Here is a 27,686-nt window from a genome sequence, read left to right on the forward strand (position 1 = left end):
TTCTGGCATCTGTACACACCAAATGGATGGAGTTCAGCTGCTCAAGCTCTGCCCTTCTCTAAGCCCTGTTGTTCCATTCAGGTGTCTCTCCCCTACTCATATAGAAATAGGGCCATATTGGCAAAATGCTGCCCCCATAGCCTTCCAACAGTAAGCAAAATGTCAGTCTCTCCTGTTTTCTTGCAGACGTCCTCAACCTTTATAAGCTTTTCTTTCAGAGTCCCTTTCCCTTCCCCACTTAGATTCTGGGAATAGAAAGCACCCTTCTTTCCTCCTCCATGTGTTCCCTACCAGATCACTGACCAGGAATCCCCGATGAGTTTCTTCCCTCCACATTGCTCACTTTCTATGAGCCTGGCCAGTAGAAAGTCTGGTCCTGTAAAGTCTAAGAAACTCCTGTGAGGTGGCTGGGCCCCAGAAGTGAGCAGCAGTTCAGTGGTTCTCTTTAGAATCAGGTGATACTCAGTCTTTCTCATCATGGATGCCAATTATGAGAGAATGGGAATATCTCACAACATCTTATAACATTGGCTTCCTTGTTTGTCATAAGCCACCTACAGCCCCACAGGCACCAGGATTTAAGTTTCCTGAGAGCAACGACTGTAGGGGTCCCTATATACCTAGACTAGTGAGTAGAAGAGAGACGTCACTCAATAAATAGGTGGTGGAATGACTGACAGGAACGTTTCAAACCTTTCCCTAGGATGTATAAAATTTGTTAGAGCAATTAGCAGATCACATCCCCTAAAAATATTTAACACATTCAATGTTGCTTTTCAAAACAAACTTTTTCGGAACTCATCCTACCTCTGATCAATACACTTCTATTCAAACTTGCAGCCACACTGATAAAAGATGCCAGCTCAGTCCTTGATACATGTTTTACCTAAGTCTCTTTTATACTCAAAGTCCATCTTTAGCAATGAAAACCTCTCACACAACTGATTTCTTACAGAAATGTGTGTTTTCTGCATTGGTGGTTTGATCTTTGTATACCCTTATGGATTTAACCCATTCTACAACTTAAAAGGTGAACAAAACATGGTTTCCCTTTGCAAACACACTTACCTCCCCTATCTTTACCAGCTTTGTTGTGAACACACCATTCTTCCCCTATTCAAAGAAAGCTTCATTTTGACTTTGTTTTAGTTACCCACCCTTCCCCATCATGTACGCTGGTTTCATCATGGTTTAGTGTAATGACTTGCTTTTTGTATCTTCATTCCCTGTGCTTAACCACACCAAGTCACTCTTTATGCTGTGTTTTCAAATAGCGTGTTTCAATTGTCTCCCCAAGTCAATTGCTTTCAAATCAGGGACTGATTCACCTGTCACCACTAAACCCATATCACCTCACATGGTAACGGGCATACATTGGGCATTTATAGATACTCACTGTGTAATTGAATGAATAAATGGATTGGTTTATTAAAACTCTAGTGAAATCTTATGAAACATTTACATTTTACATCAGCTTCTAAAATTAAAGCTTGCAATTACAGAGTGAAAAATGATATTGGTTTTGTTTTTGTTATTATTATTACTGAGAGTAGCATTATTATTTCTACTGTGAGTAGAAAAGCAGTAGATGGGCATAGAAATTACATGAAGAAAAATCTAAAAATGAAGGTCAAAATTCTCTTCCCTAGGAATCCTCCTCCCCTAGATGTCTACTTGGTTTCTCCTTCATATCCTTCAAATATACTCTCAAAAAAGTTTTAAGAGAAGCTCCCCTGATTATCTTTTAAAATAAGCAATCCCTTGCTCCCCACCCCCCCACCATGCACACCTTCTAATGGATACAGTGCTACTGCCTGATTACTGCTATTAGCTGTCTCTGGGAATTGCCTTGCGCAGAAGAAAGTCACCTCACAAGGTCACACTCCCTTCCCCAGGGACAGCTTGCAACCACTCTTTGGTCATTGCAGGAGCATAAAGACCTGGGTTCCTTTGCCACAATTCAACACTATTCTGAAGGTCCTTCCCGGCTTCCCAGCTCCCAGGGTGTTAGTGGAGGCCTAGTTGTGTCTGCTTTGTAGCCCAAGTTCTCCCCCCAACCAACCCTACCTCCTCCTGTTCTCTGACAAGTGTTGATCCTTTCAGTAAACTTTCTGCATTTAATCTCCATCCCAGTTTCTGCTTCCTGGACGACCTCCCTTCTTCCACTTTGTTTTTCTTCATAGCACTTCTTACACTTCCTGCTCTATCCTATATTCATTACTGACCTATTAGATATTCATTTTCCACTGTATTATGGACCACAACACCCCCCCCATTAAATTGTAAGCTCCATTTCAGCAGGTGCTTTGTTTTATTTGCTGCTGTGACCACAAAACTTGGAATACCGTAAGCAATAGATTTCAGTGGTAAATATTGAATGAATGAAAATTAGAATTTGCAAAACTATACCTTGGTTAGACAGCCATTGCTCAAAAGGGTTCTTAAACCTCAAATTTCACCATCTACCAGAAATCCAAAATACCTACAGTGGTATACATTAATTAAGATCAGAGCAGAAATTAAGAATATGAAAAGGCCATGCCCTAGCCTAATTAAGACTCCAACATTGAAAGTTAACATTTCCAGGGGCTCCTGGGTGGCTCAGTAGTTGGTTAAGCTAAGTAGTTGGTTAAGCATCCGACTTCAGCTCAGGTCGCGATCTCATGGTTCATGAGTTTGAGACCCTCATAAGGCTCTGTGCTGACAGCTTTGAGCCTAGAGCCTGCTTTGGATTCTGTGTGTCCCTCTCTCTCTTCCCCTGCTCGCACACTGTGTGCGTGTGTCTCTCTCTCTCAAAAATAAATAAGCCTTAAAAAAATTTTTAAATTAATATTTCCAGCACTACTTCTGTTATATTTCTATAATTTGGGTAACTTTGGTTGTAATAGCCATCTTCAGAATAATGATAGCTAGAATTTGCATAGAGTGCTATGAGTCATAAAGCACTGCATATATTATTTTCATTTGGTTTGATACTGACAAAAATCATGCAAAGGACACAGAATTGTGAAGTCAGCTTTACTGATGAGAAGATGAAGTCTCTGAGAGCTTAAATGATTTTTCAGTGACACAGCTGGTACCTGAGTCAACTCTGGGTTTGCTGACTCCAAAGCCACTGTCCTTTCTCTCAGGACACTATCCCAAGAACTCCCCCACAGAGTCCTCTACAAAGCTAAAGTTGTGCGGTAACACCTATAAGAACAACAAAATATGAACAACTCAGTCACCCATTTAAAAGATATCCTGTGTGCAGCTTATTTAAAGTTAGTGTTGATAGTATATTTATGGAAGCAACATTTTGTGGAAACTCTGAGTGATTTGTTTTGTTTCATTTTTTACACCTGTATCTGTGAATTAATGCCATAGATCTTCTGGACAAAAGACACATCCTACTTGCTAATTCTTATACCTCTAAACATTTATTTGCAATTCTTTGTCCTTCTTTGGAAGAAGATATGTAGAGATGACCCTTGAATAGCACAGGTTTGAACTGTGTGAGTCCACTTATATGTGGACTTTTTTTAGAGTACCCTGCTATAAATGTATTTTTTTCCTCCTTATCATTTTCTTAATAACATTTTCTTTTCTTCAGCTTACTTTATTGTAAGAATACAGTATATAATATATATGAGACACAAAATATGTGTTAATTGTTTATGTTACCAGTAAGGCTAATAGTCAACAGTAGGCTATTAGTAGTTAAGTTTTGGGGGAGTCAAAAATTATATGCAGATTTTCCACTGCATGGCAGGGTCAGCGCCCCAACCCTCATGTTGCTCAAGGATCAAGTGTATTTCACCCATCTATAAAATTGACTTGCTTTTGGTTGTTAGTGACTTTCATTCTCTTTTACGTATTTTGAAGACAGAAATATAAAAAAAATCATGCTGGGTACCTGGCTGGATCAGTTGGTAGAGCATTTGACTCTGGATCTTGGTGTTTCAGTTCAAGTTGCCCATTGGGTGTAGAGATTACTTTAAAAAGATGAAATCTTTTTTAAAAATTCATATAAACAAAAGCAAAGGAAATTACATATAGCATCTCCACAAAGAGATCACATTATCACACTAATATTTTTTGTATATCCTTCCAATACTATACATATATGATGCTATATGATATATATACATATAATACTTATTATTTTACTAATTTATTTTCCCTAAATCTTTTTCTGATGATACATAAATGTTGTCTTCTCATTTGAATATCTAGAAATCAATTAGGATTTAAAAATCATTTTAAATTTGTAGATAAGTTCTTACCAACACTGATACACACAATTAATATGATTGCCCACAGCAAATAAGTCAATAATGACCTAAAACTTCCACCTTAAAAATAAAAGGAAAACATCTATGTAGAAAATCCAAAATAATGGACCAAAATATTCCTGGAACTAATAAGCAATTATATCAAGGATGCAGGATACAAGTATAATATACAAAAGTCAATTGCCTTCCTGTATACCAGCAATGAACAAGTGGAACTTGAAATTAAAAACACAATACCATTTACATTAGCACCTAAGGAAATTAAATACTTAGGTGTAATTCTAACAAAATAAGTATAAGATCTATATAAGAAAAACTATTAAACTCTGATGAATGAAATGTAAGAACTAAGTAAATGGAGAGATATGCCACATTTATGGATAAGAAGACACTATATTGTCAAGATGACAGTTCCTCCCAACTTGATCTAAAGATTCACTGTAATCCTAATAAAATTTCAGCAAGTTATTTTGTGGATAATGACAAACTGATTCTAAAGTTTGTATGGAGAGGCAAAGACCAAGAACAGCTGACACAATATTGCAGGAGAAGAAAAGGTTGGAGGACTGACAGTACCAGATCTCGGGACTTACTATAAAACTATAGTAGCCAATCCAGTGTAGTATTGGTGAAAGAATAGACACATAGGTCAATGGTGCAGAATAAGTGGCCTAGAAATAGACCCACATAAATATAGTCTTTTGGCAAAGATATTTGCCAAAAATATCTTTGGCAAAAGAGCAACGGGAGTATGATGGAAAAAAAGATAGTCTTTTTAAAAAATGGTGCTCAAACAACTGGACATACTACATGCAAAACAAAATCTGGACACAGAACTTGAACCTGTCACAAAAATTAACTCAAAATAAATCATAGACATAAATGTAAAATGCAAATCAATAAAACCCTTAGAAAACCTAAATGAACTTGGGTATGGTGATGACTTCATAGATAAAACACCATAGGCATAAACCATGAAAAAAATTATTGATAAGCTGGGCTTCACTGAAATTAAAAATTTCTGCTCTGGAGGAGCTGTTCAGGGGCACCACCAGGAGCTGCCACATCCAAGACCGGGAGCCGCTGCCATCAGGGCCATGGTGTCAGCAATCAACACTGTAGACACCTCTTACTAGGACATGATTCTCGATGCCCAAATGGATTACTATGGCACCTGCTTGGCAACCTGCTCATCAGACAGGTCCATCAGAATCTTCAATGTGCACAATGGAGGGCAGATCCTCATTGGTGACCTCAGGGGTCATGAGGATCCTGTGTGGAAAGTGGCCTGGGCCCACTCTCTGTATGTCAACATCCTGGCATCCTGCTCCTTTGACCAAAAAATCCTTATTGAGAAAGAGGAGCATGGCATCTGGGAGAAGACGGACAGACAAGCATACAGGATACGACTTCTCAGTAAATTCTGTGTGCTGGGCCCTTCCATGACTATGGCCTATATCAACTCAGATGGGGCCATATCCCTGCTGTCGTACATGGGAGATGACCAGTGGGAAGTGAAAAAGATCAACAATGCTCACATTATTGGCCGCAATGCAGTCAGTTGACCCCCTCCTTTTGAACCTGGAAGCCTCATAGTCCAGCTATCGGTGCAGAAGCCCAACTGCATTAAGAAGTTTGCATCAAGTGGCTGTGACAACCTCATCAAGCTGTGGAAGGAAGAGGAGACCAGCCAACAGAAGAAACAGAAGCTACAAGTGCACAGTGACCGGGTTCGAGATGTGGCCTGGGCCCTCTCCATTATTCTGCTCACCAGCACCATCACCAGCAGCTCCCAGGATGGTCATATGTTCATTTGGACCCATGACGATGCGTCAGGCAATATGTGGTTGCTCAAACTGCTGCATAAGTTCAATGATGTGTGGCATGTGAGCTGGTCCATCACGGCCAACATCCTGCCTTTCTCAGGCAGAAATAATAAGGAGGCCCTGCGGAAGGAGTACATCAATGGGCAGTGGGTGTGCACCAGTGATGTCAACAAGGCCCAGGATTCTGTGCCTTCTTCCATCACAGCGGACGAGCAGAATGAGTAGTGACAAGACAGGTGAGGCCCACTGCTGTCTCCAGGACTTCTTCTTCTGGACCAACTGACCAAACAGCCCAGAGGAATAGCTCCAACAAGATTACTTTCCCAGAAGCAGCTAAAAATGCAGCCAGATTGATTATGTGATTTAACACAGTTTGAAATGGTTTGTAATTTACTGTCCTGCAGAAAGAGTTCATGTGATGAGGAAAAAGCTACAATGACCTTCAAATCTACTATTTTAAAATATGTTTTGCCATTTTTACATACCTTTTAGGTTCAGACATTATTGGGGGGGAAGGGGTTGTTTCCAAAATAGTTAAATCAACTCATATTGCTCATAAAAAAAAATCTGCTCTGAAAAAGACAATGTCGAGAGAATGAGAAGACACGTCACAGACTGGGAGAAAAATATTTGCAAAAGATGCATCTGATAAAGGACGATATCCAAAATGTACAAAGAACCCTTAAAGTCAACAGTAAGAGTACAAACAACCCAACTAAAAATGGGCCAGAGACCTTACCAGACACTTCATCTAAGTATATATATTTTATATATAAAATATATATATATTTTAGAATGCGAAAATCCAGAAAACTGACAACACCACAAGCTGGCAAGGATGTAGAGCTGGTAGAAATGCAAAAAAGATACAACCATTTTGGGAGAGTTTGGCAGTTTCTTATAAAACATTAAACACATATATTCTGACCCTCTGATCCAGTAATCACACTGCTTGGTAATTATCCAAAGGTGTTGAAAACTTACATACACACAAAAAACCTATACATGGACGTTTACAGCAGCTTTGTTTACACTTTCCAATACTTAGAAGCAACCAATATGTCTTTCACTAGGTGAATGGATAAAAAACTGTGGTATATCCACACAACGGAATATTATTTGGCACTAAAAACGAATACACTATCAATCCATGAAAAAACATAGAGGAAACTTAAATGCATGTTACAAAATGAAAGAAGCCCATCTGAAAAGTCTACATACTATATGATTCCAACTACATGACATTCTGGAAAAAGCAAAAATATGGAGGCAGTAAAAAGATCAGTGGTTACCAGGGTTGAGTGAGAAGAGGTGAATAAATAGGTGGAGCACAGAGGATTTCTAGGGTATAAAAATACTCTGTATGATACTATATAATGATAGCTACATGTCATTATACATTTTTCCAAACCCATGGAGTGTCCAACACCAACAGTGAACCCTGATGTAAACCCTGGACTTCAGGTGATTATGACACATCAATGTAAGTTCATCAATTGTAACAAAGGTACCACTCTGTTAGAAGATGTTGATAAGGGACAAGGCTATGCATTGCGGGGGCAGAGGAAACCTCTATACTTTCCTTTTAATTATTCTGTGAACCTAAAAGTGCTTTAAAAAAAATCTTAAGTCTATCTTAAATACTAAGAACAAACTGAGGACTGATGGGGGATGGGGGAGAGGGAAAGTGGGTGATGGGCATTGAGGAGGGCACCTGTTGGGATGAGCACTGGGTGTTGTATGGAAACCAATTTGACAATAAATTATATATAAAAAATTTTTTTTAAATCTTAAGTCTAAATAAACAAATGGAAAGGAAAATATGCCTTTAGTTTTTTTTGCATATCTTATTTCTGTCAACCAGTAAACCAGCAAGCATACAAGAGACTATCCAAGCATCTGTGCCTTGTGTTGGCCTGTCTCAGTCTGCTCAGGCTGCCATACCAAAATGTCACAGACTGCATGATTTAAACAACAGAGATTTATTTTTTTTTCACAGTTTTGGAGGCTGGAAAGTTCAAGATCAATTTCCAACAGTGTTTAGCTCCTGGGGAGAGCTCACTTCCTGACTTATAGATAATTGCCTTCTTTCTGTGTCCCCATATGGTAAAAACAGAAAGCAAGCTCTATGGTATCTCTTCTTATAAGAATACTAATCCTATCACATCAAGGTCACACTCTTATGATCTCATTTAACCTTAATTACTTCCATTTCTAAATACAGTCACATAAGGAGCTATAGCTTCCACATATAAATTTGTTATGGACATTCAGTCCATAACATGGCCCAAGCCTAAAACGAGAATGTATTTAAATAATACACTCTCTTGGGGCGCCTGGGTGGCGCAGTCGGCTAAGCGTCCGACTTCAGCCAGGTCATGATCTCGCGGTCTGTGAGTTCGAGCCCCGCGTCAGGCTCTGGGCTGATGGCTCAGAGCCTGGAGCCTGTTTCCGATTCTGTGTCTCCCTCTCTCTCTGCCCCTCCCCCGTTCATGCTCTGTCTCTCTCTGTCCCAAAAATAAATAAAAAACGTTGAAAAAAAAATTAAAAAAAAAAAAAAATAAATAAATAAATAAATAATACACTCTCAAAGAAATATTTTGGAAGCAACTGAATATGACAGCACTTGGTGTCCCAAATTCTCTCTGGGCAAGGCACACCACTATCTGGATAGTAGCCAAGGTGTCATACACCTTGTATGTCTACACCTAGTAAGTCTACACATTGCTACTGTCAGTAGGTCATTTTACCTAAGTCTCTGTTCCCCTATGTGAAACTAAGAATAATATTTACCTTGAAGGACTAGGGTAAAGATTAAGCAAAATTGTGAATATGACTGCCAACTATAGCATTTCCATATAAACTCAATAAACGTTAGTAGAAATAAAGGAATAACAAACTGTTTCAGCTCACCTCAAGGATTATTCAGCAGCTTAGATTAGCTAAGGTCCATCAAGGTATGCTCCCAGAGTTCTAACCCAGCACCAAGGAAAGATCTGGGTTTACTCCACAAGCTATTAACATATATATTAAATACCTGCTTACCCTCTGCCAGGTTCTGTATCAGGCTCAGGGTTTTCTATAGCATATTAGCCTAGGTAATATACATTCCTAGGTAGAAATGATCAGATTTAAGGTGTTTAATTAACTATAGCTAACCTATAATTAGATAAGCACATCAGAGGGCAGTGCCTACTGGTCACAGTCTTTGAGGGCCTTGGAGTTAGAAGTCACTTTTTCTAAGAAGTGAGTCACTCTCTTTGATGATTATTAAACCCAATGACAATGACCACACCTCCTGAGCACATCTCAGTATTAGAGCTCATTGGCTTTCTGAGTCCTCTGGCTTGTTGCTCATCCCCAGGGAAGATACCCTGTGGTAACCATGAGGAGACTTGAAATACCCCTTTATCATACCAATAGCAGTGTCACAAAGAGTTGCAGTTTTCCATGGAGCACTGCTACTGCCAGTAACAGACCCTGAGTTAGATCCACCCCTCATGTTACTTCCTTTGTGTCTCACAACTCCATGAAGCTAGTATATTCATTATTCCCATTCTACCAATAGTGGGGGGGGGGGGAGCGGGCAGTGGGGGAGAGGCTTCAAAAGGGACTTGGCCTGAAAGAGCGGACCTAGACTGGCTGACTCCATTTTGTTCTGTGTCCTCCATCTTGAGTGACTATGTCCCCGACATGGCCCCTTTCCAGGAAAACCACAGAAAGAAATTCCCACTCAAACCTCAGACCACACTTCCTCCCCTTGAGTAACTTCCTGCTCACCTGTTCAAACTTCCCGTTCAAACCACGCCCAGCAACCTGCGCAAGGGGACTCTGACCCTTCCCCAGCCAATCGGCTAAGGCCACAACCATTACCCCACCAACTGCCCCTAGATCCCTATAGAACCTTTGTGCTTTTGAAACTCGCTCTTTCTCTCTGGTATCTCACTGCTGCATCGGTGCAGGTAGGGGATTGAGCTCCAGCTAGCTTGAATAAAGGCTCTTTGCTTTTGCATCAGACTCGACTCCCTGGTGGTCTTTGGGGATCATGAATTCTGGGCATAACAGGCCAAATAAAAATATAAGGGGCTGCGTAAAGTTTCAACCTGCAATCTAACTCCAAAATCCATTCGTGAGTCTATCACAGGCTGGTTGATGAGGGGCAAACTAAAACCAAGGAAGACTGGCAATTTAGAATTCTGAATTGCTGGCAAAGGCATTTCTCATTTCACTTTCAGTAAAGGCTTACAGCTAATATGACACATACAATCCAACTTCGTATCAGGACCCTGACAAGAATGACACAAAATGACTATTAGAGGCCAAGTGTGCAAGAAAATGAGAATAATCGACTTTTCAGAGCTATTTATTTTCACCCAGAGATAGAAATGATATTAAACTCTTATTTATATCCGGTAAGGAATCATACATATTGTTGAACTCTGCATCTGATTATTACCATGGCACTGAGCAATACACTTCGGTGTAAACAAAATAATTCTGAGCTTGATTTAAAAAAAAAAAACAACACATTTTTTAAAAACTACCTATGAAGGGGAAATCATAATTCTCCTTTGGTCTCTTTTTTCCTGATTGGTGAGCATTTTTCCATTTTTCGAAGACATCGAAGTAAATTCTACAAGGCTTAACTTGCTCATGTGACTTTTGGTATATCTTTTAGCACTGCCGAAGGGATGTCAGACAAAACATATCTCCTTCACTGTGGTATGGGTCAAACTTGAAACACCAGGCTTGAAAAAGAAGGCAGAATTTTGCTTTGTATACTGAAAACAGTCCATATGTTTCTCTCAGGAATGTAAAAACTTTAGAGGTGAAAAATAATTGAGAGAAAGGAGTAAAGGAAAAATACTTTTTTTGATCATATGTAAACATCTAAAAGCAAATTCTCTCCTGAAATCTCAGTAATACAAGTAAATTAGTATGCTGGTAGCAAGCTCTTCCTCTCTAATACAGAGTCTATTTACTGCTCATCCGTTTCCATAAAGCTCCCCCAAGGTGGTAGAACATGAAGAAAATTGTTTGGAAAAATAGATAACTTTAGAAGTACTTTTCAAATATCCCTCTGCCACCAAAATTTTAAATGGATCTGTTTACCTACCCTGGCCAAAGCCAAAGTGATGAATATCACCATTCTCCCTTCTAGTGATTGTCACAAACTTCTACAGCTTTTATTTTTTACCCGGGAAGTCATAATTCATCTGCCTGAAAGAAATATATTCAGCTATCTCAAAGGCACACCTTCCAAAAAGTGATCCTAAAGTTGATTTTTTTAAGATAAAGTTTATTGATTTTTTTTCCTACTAGAACGTGTTCTTCTGGACACATCCTACGCCAATTTACTTGAATTGCTGATATTTCAGGATAGGATTTGTTTTTAGATGTTGACATATAATCAACAAAAGCATTTTTCCTTTACCCTTTTTTCTCAGATGTTTATTTTTCACCTTTAAAACTTTTTCATTCCCAAGAGAAAAACAGGGACAATTTTTAGTACACAGCAAAATTCTGTCGATCTTTATATCCTTTATTTTTTTAAATTTTTTAAGTTTATTTATTTATTTTGAGAGAGACAGAGACAATGTAAGAAAGGGGCAGAGAGAGAGGGAGAGAGAGAGAGAATCTGAAGCAGGCTCCACACTATCAGCGCACAGCCCTATGTGAGGCTCAAACTCCTGAAACCTTGAGATCATGACCTGAGTCAAAAACTGAGAGTTGGGCACTTAACCGACTGAGGCACCCAGGAGCCTCATATCTTCATATCCTTTAGATCTTGGGTTGATGCATACATAAAACCAATAGATTTGTTCACATATTTTAAGAAAATGTATAGCCTGAAAGAAACAAAGCAAAGAGAGGATATAGGAATAAACAGGATGGAGTGAATTTTATGCATAAGCATAGATGTCATCTAAAGGAGTAGATGTTTCAAAACCCATGTCCTTGCCCTTCTCCATGACTTCTGCCAGTTGTGTCTCACCGCCATTTTCTACCCAGTATAACCCAACAAGGCAGCATTTATCATTAATGCAAAGTGTGTGCCAGGGTATATTCCTAATGCCAGCTAGAAAAGGGGATCTGGACTTACCTGTCTTTGTTCAGCACAGTTATAGACCCGAATCTCTCTGAAACTTCAGTTTTGTGAGCAACTAAATCCTGGCTAAGATTTATGTTTCTGCAATCTTTAACATACCTGCTTCTCACTTTAATCGCAAACTCTGATTGGATTGGATGTTATAAACTTAATTCTTTAAGACTTATAGTGTCTTAAACTTCTTTAATTAGACTTTCAAATCCTAAAGAGACCCGAAGATAATTACTTTTTAAATCTTTATAACTCTACTCATATCCATGTGCAAATAGATGCTCTGTTATCAAGAAGTGACTAAATAAATGCCCAATAGGTGTCAACCAATCTTTTGAACCGGGAAAGGAAAGCTCCAGAGTGATTAGCTTGAGTGACAAGCTGTCTAATTTATTTCTGCTGAGCAAAATTTATTCATTTGCCAGGAATAATAGTAACACAAAAATAAAAAGGCCATGCAAGTGCCGAGTAATTTAGCATGGTAATGGAATTACCTCAGGGTGCTGTGGGGGGTCTAGGTTTTAGTACAACACGGATAGGAAATTGATTTGTATTATCTAGATGATCACGCCTTTTCTTTATATGTCTTATACTACCAATTTGAAATATTCTGGTCTTCTTTACTATTTTTTTCTAGGATTAGGCCAGTTAGAGGGCAGATGTTTTTACTTTTACATATGTAGTCTTTCAGTGTACAGAAATGTTCTTGTCTTCCAGAGACACATAAATAACATAAAATGCCATCGTTCCCCTGTGTCGTAGAAGTACCTTAAATATTTGATTGATAGGGATTCAAACTGTCAGTCAGACTATAAAGACTCTACTATCTGTCAATATTCTAAACAGAAATTTCAAAATATGTTGTGTTGGAGACAAAAAAACAAAACAAAACTAGAAGAACAGGGGCCTAGTTTATAAAAGAATAGTGATTGACTAAACCCTGTTTTTATGTCCTTCATTCTCTAGGACTTATGGTACTTTGGTGGGTGGAGACATGGACACAGACAAGAGTACTTTAAGGAAAGCAGCTCTAAGGAACATATATCCCTTAAAAAGGCAACAATAGCCTAGTGTCCAAGTGGCCCCAATTAAAAATAATACTTATTCACACTTTTTATTCTAACAGACCTCCTACTGTCCCACACTCCCAATTACCCCCACCTCATAAAAGGGCAGTCCATCATGAGGTGTTATGTACCTATGGGATACTTCTTTTCTTTTAATTCTATTTAGATTTGTAAAGATTTGTGTAGAAGTGCTTGTGAAAATAGAATATGGAGTTGGCCCAACTCCCAAGTATTAGAAGCTTTGGGATAAAATTTTTCTAATTGAATCTCAGAACTGTGGCAACAAAACTCTGCTTGCAAGAACAGATAAGGTCCAACAGATCACAGATCAGGTTAAGTGAGAAAAAAAATTAGATGATTACTATGTCATGCTCCCTGTCCTGAAGAAATAAATCTGAGATTTGGGTCTTCTTAAAGTCATGAAACTAAACTGCAGAAATCCATCTTCTCCTTTTTACCCTTCTATGGTTTACAGAAAAACAAAAAACAAACAAACAAACAAAACCACTCTCATCTGCAAAAAATCTCTAGTGCCAGGGTCTGGAACTCACAAATCCTGATATTCTCACATGTCGGCACATCACTTTGTCAGGCACCCAATAGAGTCCGTTGCTTGCTTTACTTACAAAGCAGATTCTACAGTAGTGCCTGGGTGGCTCAGCTGGTTGAGTGACTTTGGCTCTGGTCATGATCTCACTGTTCATAGGTTTGAGCCCCGTATCAGGTTATATGCTGACAGCTCAGAGTCTGGAGCCTGCATCATGGATTTTGCATCTCCCTCTGTCTTTGCCCCTCCCCTGCTTGTGCTTTGTCTCTCTCTCTCTCTTTTTCTCAAAAATAAATAGACGTTAAGAAATTAAAAAAAAAAAAAAAAAAAAAGAACAAAGATAGCAGTCTCTACAGATAGCATTAATTGTATATTTTCCGGCTAACTCAGGGATCACCTCCAACTGTGATTAACAGCAAAAATGAGAAAAGCATTTTCTTGTATTTTGCTACCGTGGTGATGGCAAATGTTACTTTTGAAGCAAAAAACTAAGTTGGAAAAGTTAGTGAGATCCTAAAGAGTGAAATAAAGGCAGTAAAAGTAGAATATGCCATGTTGAGGTCAAGCAAAGTGGGCTGTATTATCTTGAATGAAACAACACTAAAGTAATATTGTAAATTAGTCCAATTAATACTATGCTCTGGGTAAGAAATTCTGTAAAGATGAAACCGAGTATATCTTTCTCAAAATCCATTTGCTTCATAATCTAATTGTTCAGTTTTTATAATAAATCCAAAGAATTGTTCTAATTTAATGAAAATTCAGAGGAAGAATATTGACAGAAAAATCACAAAAAGAAGAAATACAATTTGCTGAACACTTGGAAAAAATATTCCATTTCCTTTTGAGTCCAAACTTTCTTGACACTCTTGGAGAAATGTATTTCCAGGCTCTCCTGACCAGTAAGTCCAGTGTTGAATGTGTCCTGAGATTTTTTACAATTACAGTCTATCCAACTGTTTGGAAAACAAACAAATAGGAATTTATTTATTAAGTTCTGGAACATCCATAAAATGAAATAGTCTGCAACCATTAAAGGTTATCTCAGAGAAGTGTATTTATTATAAAAGAAATATTCAAGATTAAAGTAGAGAATTTCACAGAACTGTTTTATGAGTCATATTGGATATGCCCTCTTTGATTTGAGTGCTATTCCATGGCCCTAAATAAAGTCATGGTGATTTCATCTTTGTAAAAAAAAAAAAAAAAATAGTCTTTCTGCTATAGAAACTTCTCCTCCCCAGCACCAGCCGCTCCGGAGTCTCCAGAGTAAGTGAGGTGTGGACAGAGGTAAGTGAGCCTGTGAGCTAGAGGAGCAGAATCTGCCAAAGTGAAAATAGGATGACAAAGACGTGAGGTTTCAAATGCCCAGAGCATCAAAATAGCTGTGTGTAAACTAGGTAACATCGTGCACGTATTTGATTTTATTTGCAAAACTTACATCGTTTGTAAATGTCAAGGATGAGATTGTGAGGAAGCAGATCCCTCAAAGACTGCTGACGGAAGATGAGAGCGGAATAGGGAAGTCACCTCAGTAATAGCACACTTGAAAATATTCTACTCTAGGAACCCACAGCTTACGTTTTAGATACCTATCCTTTAAAAATTAATCCAAAACACTCAGATAGATATCTACATTAAAAAAAAAACCCCACTCAGGATTTTATACACAGAAAAAAACTTCATTTCAATCTTTTTTATTTATTTATTGACATATTTGCTAATTTCAAAACTTGGAAATGGTTAACAGGGAATGGATAAATAAAACGTGGTACATTTTTATGATAGAACATTATATGCAATTAAGAGAAGTAAGATAGATTTATAGCATAGATGTATCACGTGTAAAATGTATCATGGAGTGGACAAAGCCAACAATGAAAAGATACATATATATATTATATATATATATAATATATATATATTATATATATATATAATATTCTATTAGAATAAAAAATACATAGGATTAGAGCAAAATCAGAAGCAGCTACTATGGACATCTTGGTTGGGGGAAGGGGGTGTCTCATGGAGGTATCTCCTAAAGTTACAAGTAACCCACCTACTGAGCAGTAGGAGCACAGTACCTGGACACCCAGGTATTTTGGGGACGTGCCCTACTTCGTATAAGACAAGAATGTTTTATTTTTTAAACTGTGGTAGGGGAGCTTGAAGTCCCATCTTTTTGGCAATCTCAGTGCCTCTACCTCTGAACCAGGCACCGAAAAGAAAAGTATCACCTGCTTTCACCTTTCTTTTCTTGTTCCCCATCTCTACTTTTCCCACCTGCTTCGTCTTCTACCCCTCCCTCACACAGTTGATTTCAGATGAAGTAGGGAAGGGAGAATTGTGTAGGACAGTTGGTTGATAAGAAAGCAATTCTTTTCCTGACCCTCTTCCCATAATATAATACAGAATTCTATATATTACGGATGTATAATACGTATGTATTGAGTAGAACTGAGTTAGGGAAAAAAACACCCAGTTTTTCCCTCCTGTGTCTTTCTTTCCCGTGTGTCTCCTTTATGCTCTCCAGCCACCACATTCACAAACCTCTGGCACCAGATGTGTGGAGGTTTTTCCCCACACCAAGCAATTCTCTGTGACACCAGCTGATATCTTACAATCGAACTCAGTGCTAATATTATCTACCTTAAGATAGTGTCAGATGCCACAGGTGATGAGCTCAGTCCCACAAGACTGCCCCCACCTACTTCAGTCGCTACTTCAGTCGCCAGTCTCGAGTAGTATGTCCCCAGGTTACCCATGACTTCTGTGGCATGTGGCTAAAACTTAGAGGTGCCTATGACCCTCTTCTCAACTTTGATTAATTTGTGAGACCAGCTCACAAACTCCGGGAAATACTTACTTACATTTACCGGCTTATTAAAGGATATGGTAAAAGATACAGATGAATAATCAGATGAAGAAATACACAGGATCTGGAGTGAGGTCTGGAAGGGTCCTGAGTTGCAGGAGCTTCTGTCTCCATGGAGCTGGGGTGTGCCATCCTCCCACTGTGGATGTGTTTGCCAACCTGGAAGCTCTGTGAACCCCACAGTATTGGGTTGTATAGAGCTTCATCGTATAGGCATCCACAATTAGCTCCATTTTCTGCCCTTCTCCCGTCTCAAGAGAATGGGTGTGGGAGACTGAAAATTCCAAGCTTCTAATCATGGCTTGGACTTACTGATGACCAGCCCTCATCCAGGAGCCATCCAGGAGTTCACCCAGAGTCACCTTATTAGAATAAAAGATATTCTCATTATTCAGAAAATTACAAGGGTTTCAGGAGCCCAGTGTCAGGAGCAAAAGATGATCCTAGTGCTCTTATCACTTTAGGAAGTTACATGGGTTTTAGGAGTTCTGTTACAGGAACTGGAGGAAAAGACATATAGTATCAGTATATATATACCAGAGTATCAGTATGTATGTGTGTATATATATGTATATATATATATATATATGTATATATATATACACATATATATACATACATATATGTGTGTGTGTGTATATACACACACACACATTATATACATTATATACATTACATATGTGATGAAAATATATATGCATTCTATTCTCTAACAATTACAAATGTATTTATACACATTATATATGTGATAAGAACATATGTACACATTATATTATCTAACAATTACAAACAACAGTTTCACAAATCAACAGAGTATCAAACCATAGATCTTACAAAGTAAGGCTTTATCTGTGTTCAAAACTATGTAGGTTAACACTTCTCAAATTGTAAAACCCTCCCCCTTTGAAACCAGAGTCCTCTTTCCATTTCCACCTTCTCCTCCTCCAAGAATTCCAGAGGATATCTGAGATACTAGACAGATCTCAGTCATCCTAAATTCCAGAAGGTCTTATAGAATCTAACATTGGTTTCCTCTTGTTAGAGAACAGACACATTTCTAGAATATGGTTTTTATTTTTGTTTAGAATAGCATTGATTTATCAGATTTGTCTATTGTTTCCTTTTTTTCTCAGGAGGGGAAAAATAATCATGATCATATTTCTTACCTAATTACTAGTTTAAGATGAAATGAAAAATTTTTACATCAAAGATTTCTTTGCAGGGGTAAGAGTAGGGGAGTTATATAGAAACTAAAGAATGTATAATCACATTTTGATACAACGTTATGAAGCTAGAATCAATACATTTAAATAGAGCCAGACCATTAGTTTCATTTGGAAGCATGGGCTTAACTACATGACTTGGATGAAATTCAGTATTGTATTTTGGCTCTCAAGCCACAGAATATAAACAACAGTTTCACTAAAGCAACAGAGTATTAAGCCACATAATTTTACAAAACCAGGTCTTTTTCTATGTCCAAAAAGTTTTTGTGTTAGTCTCAACATCTCCTACATTTCCACAGAGAAATGAGAATTAGAAATGACATAAAATTATTCAGTATTATTACTTGCAATCAAGCCCCATTTTGTTAGCACTTGAAAATTGAGTATGTGTGTGGCTATTTAGGAAGATGAATTCCATTGACGCTGATGTTTTGTTATGATGAACTTTGCCCAGTGGCCCAGTACATTGTTCTTTATCACTCTACTTAATCTAACTACACTTCCTTCTTGGCCAAAAGATCATATATATAATAACTCCTGTTTATTCAAATGGCTGTGGGATGGCTGACTCATATCATCGATTTGACAGGCAACTGACTCTTATCTTTGTTCTTCCCTGAGGCCTCTGTATGCTTCCTTCAATGAGATTAAAACAATTTCCATTTCCTGGAAACTGAAAAATAAGAGAGTATCAGTATTACTTCTCGAGAAAGGAAATGTTTACACCCCCTAGAGTGGCACTTCCCAATTTATAGGACCTTCTCTTCAAAGCCAGGGTCCTCCTCATTTTCAGAATTCCAGAGGTGAATTTGACCCACAGTGATCCCTCAGATACACATCAGGGTTCTGGCTAATCACCCAAGATTGCTCTAATTCAGTATTCTTTTAGAATAGTTCTGATTGGATTAAATATATTTTGTAATGTTTTGGAGAAAATGAGATGCTATATTTGGAATGCCACCTGTTTATACGTTGGTCACTGCCTATAATTTTATCACTGAATATAACTAACTACAACTACTAGGAATAGTAAAGCTGGATGATGTATAGGAATCCTACAAGTTATGTGTGGGTTTCCTTAACTAATTATCTTAACTTGTCTGTGCCTCAACACCCTTGTTGGTAAATGGCGGATGATAGTAACTATCCAACCTACCACATACAGTTCTTATGAGGATTAAATGAGATTTAAAAAATTCCAAAATTATTTGAAACCTATGAAGCATTGCACAAACTCAATAAATTACTCTTAATAACCTCAGAGATATAACCTATCAAAAAATGTAAGCCAGTAGTAACACAAGGAAAAACACTACTAAAAAGCAGCCACATGTTTCTAATTTACAATTTTATAGTTTATTATTTTAATATGTTTTTCTACATGGAGTGGATATGTAAAAGGAAAAATTGCTTCTTTCCTTTGGTTAACACCACTCAAATTACTTCAGATCTGCCTTTGTCTCCTCTCTCTCTCTCACACCCTCCAAACCCAGCCCATCAAATGGCCAAGTCCTCCCGATGCTACTCCTGAAATGGCACTTCATCTCCTCACCTCATACCCACCGGTACTCTCCGTGTAGTCAGGCCTTTTTTATATATATCAAAATTTTTCAGAAGTAAATCTAACTTGAGGCACGTTTGCATTCGGGAGATCAAATGACACTGTCCTCACTCTGTTGCCTCCGTCAAAGGCCGTTTTTCACCGGCAAGCCCTGCACATATGAAGGCAGTAAGGCCACCAGCTTCTCCGGCCTCACATCCACCAGCTACGCAACCTCAGTGGAAACAGTACTTCTGTCCCAATAGCTGTGAAAAAAGTCCAGTGCTGACGGGGGTCCCCTATCTCTTCCAGAACTGAGCTCACTGACCAGAGAGATGAACACAATTCATTGACCAGCAGGGATCACATGCCTGACCACACCTACCCATCTGCCTTCAAAGAGCAGCCCCCTCACCTGCACCGGGCCTGGGTCTGCCCCACCCCAAATTACATAGTCTGTGGGTGTAGAGGAAATAGCTTTCCATGTAATAATAATAATAATGAGAGAATAATCAGTGGAAGAAGGAGAAAGAAAGAGAAATAGAGGCTGGTCAAGCAAAACATATGTCCACTACACTCTCCTAACCTAGGCTCCCATAATCTACTGTCCCCTTCTAGGTTTAATAAAACTGGCCTGAGATTAGTCTTCAGTAACATCAATTTTAAATGAATTTTTAAAGTTTTAAATATTTTTGAATTTAAAAAATATTAAATATATTCTTAAAATTATTAAACATTAAAACAATTACAGGAAGCCACAAGTATGTACTACCTTAAAAGTTATCCAACAAGGCTGCTTCTGTTGCTACAAAACCAAAATCCTGTTTGCATTGTTTGCTTGTGCTGACTCTTCTTGGGTTCCCAGTCAATTCCTCCCTCAGGGCTGAATAAAACCCGATGCAAGCTCATTTTATTTCAAAATACAAATCATATTTCACTTCTGTGACCAAAAATTATGCAAAAATCCAGACAATTATTTTCCTTTTTTTTTTAAGTTTATTTGTTTATTTTGAGACAGAGAGAGACAGAGAGAGAGAATCCCAAGCAGGCTCTGTGCTGGCAACTCTGGGCAGGAACTTATGAACCGTGAGATCATGACCTGAGCTAAAACCAAGAGTTGGATGTTTAACAACTAAGCCACCCAGGCTTTTAAAATTTACAGACACTATGGGGGTTAAACTGACCCATCTGTTTTTTCACTGTTTTGCTGCCTCTTTTTTTTTTTTTTTTAATGTTTACTTATCTTTGAGACAGAAAGAGAGAGAGAGAGAGAGAGAGAGAGAAGGGAAGGAGCAGAGACAGAGGGACACACAGAATCCAAAGCAGGCTCCAGACTCGACACTGTCAGCACAGAGTCTGATGTGGGTCTTGAACTCACAAACTGTGAGATCATGACCTAAGTCTATGTCAGACGCTTAACCAACTGAGCCACTCAAGCACCCCTTGCTGCCTCTTTTTGATGCAAGCTTGTTTCTCCTCATATTTATGTCTATTTTCTTCTAAAATATTGTTTGCATTTAAATAAATGCATCCTTATTATTCTAAAATTTGCTCTTCTTTATTTACTCCCCATGTTGGACATCTTTTATTCCCTATCTTATGACATCTAGGTCTATTCTTCAGTGATTGCTACACTAACCAGATACAAACATGGATAGTCTGACAACCCCTCACCTCAGCTGGACCCCTTTTCTCTTGCTTTCTTCCGCTGTGCTTCTCTACCTTCTCAGTGTAGGATGGCCACAGGAAGGTGCTCAGCCATTCAGACCTATGTGAAAACCTAGAAATGTGAGAATTTAATCCACTTTGAGTCAATTTTTGACCCATGAGGGCAAGAGCCAATAGATAAATATTCCCCTCCTGCATGCTTTGGGCAGGCAGTACTGAGGGGAACTTTACATAGTTCCTCAGAGAGACCCCAGTGGAACTGAACTCCAACTGCCCACACCAGTAGACCAGTTTAATATTCAAATGAACCTTGAATTTGCTTTCTTTTTCTCCCAAGCTAACTATTCTTAGTGTCCCCTCTCCAGCTTCCTGGGACCCCCTCCAATCCCTATTCAGTGCTTTAAATTTGATTAATGCGAGTATCCACTCTAAGACATTCCATGTTTACCTGTGATGAAGTTGCTTGTTGTAGACTATTCCTCATGCCAAAAACAATAAGAAAAGCCAACTAAAATTCTAAAAGAAAAAAAAAAATTATTTGTTTGAAGGCGTTCGAGAACTTCCAGTGGCAGCCAGACCCTTAAGGTGTCAAGATCCCAAGGAGAAAGAAAATCCAGAAACATGACTTTTGAATGCTGTTTACCCCTCAAGGCTTTGCCAATTCTAGATATCAATTGTGAGGTTAAGAATCCTTATTCCACTGCTAGAGATCAGAAAATCTAAGTGCATTTTTGGTAATTTTCCAAGTCTGGGTAAACAAAAATTAGAGTTATGCTGTCAAGGCAGCCAGAATCTTAGAGTTTAAGCCTAGACAGAAGGGAGGTGCAAAAAAGTAAGAATAATACTCAGCTTGTTTTTCTGTCAGTGTATTTTGTGAATTTAGCCAATGAGGGCAATAAGCTAAGAAGCCAAGCATAAAGCCATTGAAAATCAGAGCAGATTAAAAAAAAAAAAATCTTTTAGTGTCAAGAAGATAAAACTGGAGGCCATGACTCACCAAGGAAAAGGCACTCCAATGAACATTGCATGCTGTCATTTGAAACCTTTGGGATGCCATACCACTCAAGAAGGAAATTAAACTTGAGAAAGAGTGAAATACAGCTTTTGATCTTCTAGGTTCAGTTGGTTATGGTGATTTGCCTCCATTAGAACTACCAAGCGGAGGATAGGGAAAACTCACCAGAAAGAGATAACACAATCTATATCATCTCCAATTTTTCATTTGCAATGTCTGGTGTTCAATAAAAATATACCAGGTACACAAAACAAAATGACACCAACACAACAACAAATAGGAACAAAAGAAAAAATAGATAACAGGGAAAGTCTCAGAGATGACCCAGATATTGGAATTAGTAATCACTGACATAATATAACTATGCTTAAAGTATCTAAGAAAATTAAGACAAAGTGGGAAATTTCAGCAAACAACTGGAATCTCTTACTAAGAGTCATATAAATATTCTAGAACTGCAGAATACAGTAACAAAAATTAAGAAATCCATATATAGATTTAACAACAGATTGATTATAGCTGGATAAAGGATTAGTCAATTTTAAAACTACAAATTTAGACGATGTAGATAATGTTTTGTTATTGTAGCTAATTGTAAATTTTATTTTACATTACAGTCAGTAATGTTCTTTATTATTTTTTTTAATGTTTATTTTTTGAGAGAGAGAGAGACAGAGCATGAGCATGGGAGGGGCAGAGAGAGGGAGACAAAATCCGAAGCAGGATCTAGGCTCTGAGCTGTTAGCACAGAGCCCCATTCAGGGCTCAATTTCGCAAACTGTGAGATGATGACCTGAGCTAAAGTTGGACAGTTAACCAACTGAGCCACCCAGGCACCCCTGTCAGAAATGTTCTTTATTGATTGGAGAAGGCAAAGCCCAAATGAGTTTTACTCAAACAAAAAAATGGGGCCAGGGGTAGCAAAAAAAAAAAAAGAAAAATAGTAAGGTAGGAAGAAATAGTTCTCTGAACAGGGACCATTTACATGGTTCAGATTAGTGATGAGAACCTTCACTACATATGTGCACTCTCTTTTTTAGATTTATTTTTCTGTATGATGACTTCTACAAGCCAAAAAACCAAAGTAAAATTGAAACTGAGATCAGAATAAGGCTAATAATTTGGTTATGATAATTATATAATTAAAGGACTCTTACTAATGAACATAAAGAGTAGAAGCACTGTAAAGACCTCAGAGTTAAAACTGCCCAAAGTTAAGAAATGTACACATACTGACCATTGGTTTTGGTGCAAAAAACATTGATTTTTAAGTTATATAGTATATTAATTTAGGTCCCCACCAGACAAAATTTTACATATAAGCAATTTACTTCTACAAAAATAAGTAGGAGAGGGGCACCTGGGTGGCTCAGTATGTTAAGCAATGGACTCTTGATTTCGGCTCAGGTCATGATCTCACAGTTTCGTGAGTTCGAGCCCTGCATCATGGGTTCTGAACGCTGACCACACACAGACCTGCTTGGAATTCTCTCTCTCCCTCTCTGTCGGCCCCTCCCCCACCCATGCTCTCTCTGTCTCTCTCAAAAGAAATAAATAAACTTAAAGAAATAAATAGGAGAGTTACATAAGTGGAACAGGACAAGGATAAAAGTTTGCCATTAAGCGAGCTACCACTGTGGGTGTTTAGTATCTATGAACTCTGAGAAATGGTATAAAATATATGCCTGCATGTTATCACAGTAGAGGAGCAAGAGAGCTGGGGTATTCACATGCCAACTCCCATCACTCATTGTTTGAGGGTTGCTCATGAGGGGACAGGGCCAATTTCCCAGAACTTCCAGCTTGGAGTCTGCATGCACAGAGCAGTGTTCTGCTCCTTAGGGGAAAGCCCTTAGCAAAAAAAAGAAGAAGAAGAAGAAGGAGAAGGAGGGGGAGGAGGAGGAGGAGAGGGAGAGGGAGAAGGAAAGGAAGGGGAAGGGTGAGGAGAAGAGGAAGAAGGAGAAGGAGAAGAAAAAGAATAAAAAGAAGGAGGGGGAGGAGGGAGGGGAGGGGAAGGAGGAGGGAGAAGGGGAAGGGGAGGGGAGGAAGAGGGAGAAGGGGAGGGGGAGGGGGAAGAGAAGGAGGAGAAGGAGAAGGAAAGGAAGGGGAGGGGAAGGAGAAGAGGAAGAAGAAGAAGAAGAAGAAGAAGAAGAAGAAGAAGAAGAAGGAGGGGGGAGGGGGAGGAAGGAGAGGAGGAGGAGGAGGAAGAGGAAGAGGGAGGAGGGGGAGGGGGAGGAGAAGGAGAAAATACTGCAAGTTGGAAGTCATTGACTCACTGGAGCGGACTGCAAGTGGTAAGGCCTAAGAAATAAGGGTGAGGCACTGTCAGCATCTGCTTCAGGCAGGGATTGAACATGGTGAGTAATGTGGTATGTTGTACAGCACTAAAGGCCCAAGTGTTCACCTCTTCCTGTATGTATGCCTTTTGCCAAGCGACTTTAAATGTCCTCTCAGAAACAGGAGAGGCCCACCTCCCTTCTTGTTGATCCTGAGTTTGGCCTTATCATCTGTTTTGGCCAACAGGAAGACAGCAGATGCATGCAGAGGCTTGAAAAAAGCATTTTTGACTTCCACTACCTCTCTTGCTCCTCTGACTTTCCCATAAGACCTACCTTGGCTAGCCTACTGAAGAATGAGACATAGTAGGGCAAAGCCAGGACATCCCGTTCATCCCAGATAAGGTCGTACCAGATCAGCCAAATTGCAGCCAATCTCCAAGTATGTGAGACCAGAAGAACCAAATGATCCACAGACTTATTACTAAATAAATGTTTATTGTTTTAAGCAAACAAAGTTTGTGGTTGTGTTACGGAACCATGCTGGAAGGCTGGCGGAAAAACCAAGGGGCACTCGGAGAACTTGGTGGATCAGAGATTTATTTAACACCGGCGGGCTCAGAAGAGACTGTTTCTCCAAAGATTTGAGCGCTAAAAGCAAGTGGGAAGGGTAATTTATAGTTGTCAGCTTCCATATCTGTGGCGGGTTTTCGTGCGTGCAGCAAACAGGGCAAGAAGAACCCAGAAGAGGGGTCTCTGAGCCGGAGACCAGAGCTTGTTTTAGTCCCATAGGCCATCTTTGGCACAGTACTTTATTCATTTCTCCAACAGTTATAATAATGCACCATATTATTATAGCAATAGATAATTAGTACCTAGAAGGAGTGTGCCACCATAGCAGAAATCAAATATGCGGAATTGGTTTTAGATAAGGTGGCCGAAAGAGGCTGGAAAACTGGCAAGGAAATTGCTAGAACAGACTAAAAACATGGTAGCTCGTGTTATATAGTCATGAAACATTTGGTGGAACTGTCGTGTGAGGTAACATGAAGGTACAAAATGTACCTTATGAATTTTTGGACTTGACTTCCAGGCAGAATGTTGAAAATATCAACTGACTCTTATACACTTGATTAGTTGCATATAAGTTATACAAGCAAAAGATGAACTTAGGAAAGAACACACACAGTTTACAGGGAGAATTTTGTGGGAATCCTGAGAGACCAAAACTTGCTAAGATGGAAACCAGAACTTATCCCTACTCTCATAAACCAAAAAAAGATTCCCAGATGAAGACATGGCCCCAAGGTAAAGATAAAATCAAGGGTGTGGGCAGCATACCTTTTATTAACACCTTTTAAAGAATTAAGCCAGGTTCCAGTAATAGCTCTTAGCAAACAAAAGAACTTCCAGGAAATTTAGGGTGTTGTCTATGCAGAGTAGCAGTGATTAAGTGTAGAGAGGCAAAGCTGCAATCTGACTGTAGGAGAATGCTAACCCTGAATAAGTATTGTGCTTTCTCTCCCCCCTCTCTCTTTTCTCTCTCCCTCTTTCTCTCTTAGCCTAAGTTTTCCATCTAAAATTTGCAAATACCCCCAAGTCATGACTGAAAATTAATAAAAAGAAGCCTCATTTAAAATGGGCTGGTGGAGTGCACCGGGATGGCTCAGTCAGCTAAGCTACCGACTCTTGATTTTGGCTCAGGTCATGATCTCACAGTTCATGAGTTTGAACCCCAAGTCAGGCTCTGTGCTGGGGGTGCAGAGCCTGCTTGGAATTCTCTCTCCTTTTATCTTTACCCTTCCTTCTCTCTCAAAAATAAACAAATAAACTTAAAAAAAAAAACCTCAAATAAATAAAATGGACTTGGGGAGAATCTGGGTGGCTCAGTCAGTTAAGCAGCTGATTCTTGATTTCGGCTCAGGTCTTGATCTCATGGTTCATGACTTCGAGCCCCATACCTCAGGCTCTGCACTGACAGTAAAGAGCCTGCTTGGGGTTCTCTCTTTCAGCTCCTCTCCTGCTCACATGTGCATGCACTCTCTCTCTCTAAGTAAATAAAATAAACTTTAAAAAAATAAATAAATAAAATGGAGTAAGGAGGTTAGAAGAGGGAGTTCTCATGCCTTACCACTTATCAATGGCAGACCCAACAAGAAGAGATGGACCTTGTATGTGAATACTACTTTAATATTGAAACAGGAAAAGGAATGTTTTTCCTCCTGAAACAGGGTGCTGTCGGAAAAAAAAAAAAAAACACCAGATGCTGAATAGAAGCGAGGCAAGATTTTATTCATGGCCAGGCCAAACCTGATCTCCTGATCTTAAGGAGAAAAGTGCAGGGAATAGCCCCGAACAAAGGTAGCAGTGAGCTTATATGGATTTTAGCAAGTCAAAGTACATCATTATTTAGTTAACCAATTATAACTTACAGCATTTCATGGTAGCCAATCATATTGTGACACACAGATGTTAGTCTTGGCGGGAACCTATCAATTTAAAGTTCTTTGTCCTAAGAGGATTTAAAATGACCAAGCATAGTTAGACACCTAAGATACCATGGGGCAGTGAGTTCTGACTTTTTACATGTTGGTCTTGCCTAGGCTAGATCTTGGTGGAAGGGGTGGGGAGCGTTTTGCAACCTAAATTATCTATTTAGCAAGCAGGCGAAGTTACAGAAGCGAGATAGGGCGGTTAGTAATTTCTGATAACCCTAATAGGGAACTACATAAGCTTTTATCTCAATTATTCATGAAAGGTGAGTTTAAGCCGAACTTATATACAATAAGCTTTCTGATATCTTATAAATTGACCTATTACCCTCCTATCCTGGCAACAGGCCAATGAGAGACAGTCACAACTCAGCCAATGAGAAGCCACTCTACTCCCAATTTACTCCAATGGACCTTGTGTTTATAACAGCTCCTCCCAAATTCTGCTTTCCTCTAAAAGAGTGTTCGTCTCCTTTGTTCTGAGGAATTGTCTATGGTTTTGTCATAGCTTGCTCATCCCGGATTGCAATTCTCTGCTATTTCCAAATGAACTCATTATGCTGGTAAAATAACTGGCAGTTTTATTTTTAAGGTTAACACCACCTAGAGTCAGACTTAGGTAGGAATCAGCAATTTCATACCTGTTATACATGCATTTGCAACTTTTTGGAACCAAACCAAAGGTGTGTTGGCAGATTACTTATCATATCAGTAGTCAGAGCCTTCATTGCTGATTCTTTTGTCCTTCCAAGTTAATATAAATCAATGTGTAACAGT

General features: G+C 38.9%; 1 long non-coding RNA gene and 1 pseudogene across 1 annotated transcript; both read left to right on the top strand.

Moving 5' to 3' along the window:
• The first annotated feature begins 5,368 nt into the window (after positions 1–5,368).
• On the top strand, positions 5,369–6,325 carry LOC115511532 (annotated as a pseudogene).
• A 1,228-nt stretch (positions 6,326–7,553) lies between these two features.
• Positions 7,554–27,230, top strand: LOC115511533. Its single transcript, XR_003968091.1, has 3 exons — positions 7,554–7,564; positions 15,165–15,171; positions 27,151–27,230. It is a non-coding gene; the product is annotated as an uncharacterized LOC115511533 (long non-coding RNA).
• Positions 27,231–27,686: the final 456 nt, after the last annotated feature.

Source organism: Lynx canadensis, chromosome B1 (genome assembly GCF_007474595.2).
Source record: "Lynx canadensis isolate LIC74 chromosome B1, mLynCan4.pri.v2, whole genome shotgun sequence".
NCBI lineage: Eukaryota > Metazoa > Chordata > Mammalia > Carnivora > Felidae > Lynx > Lynx canadensis.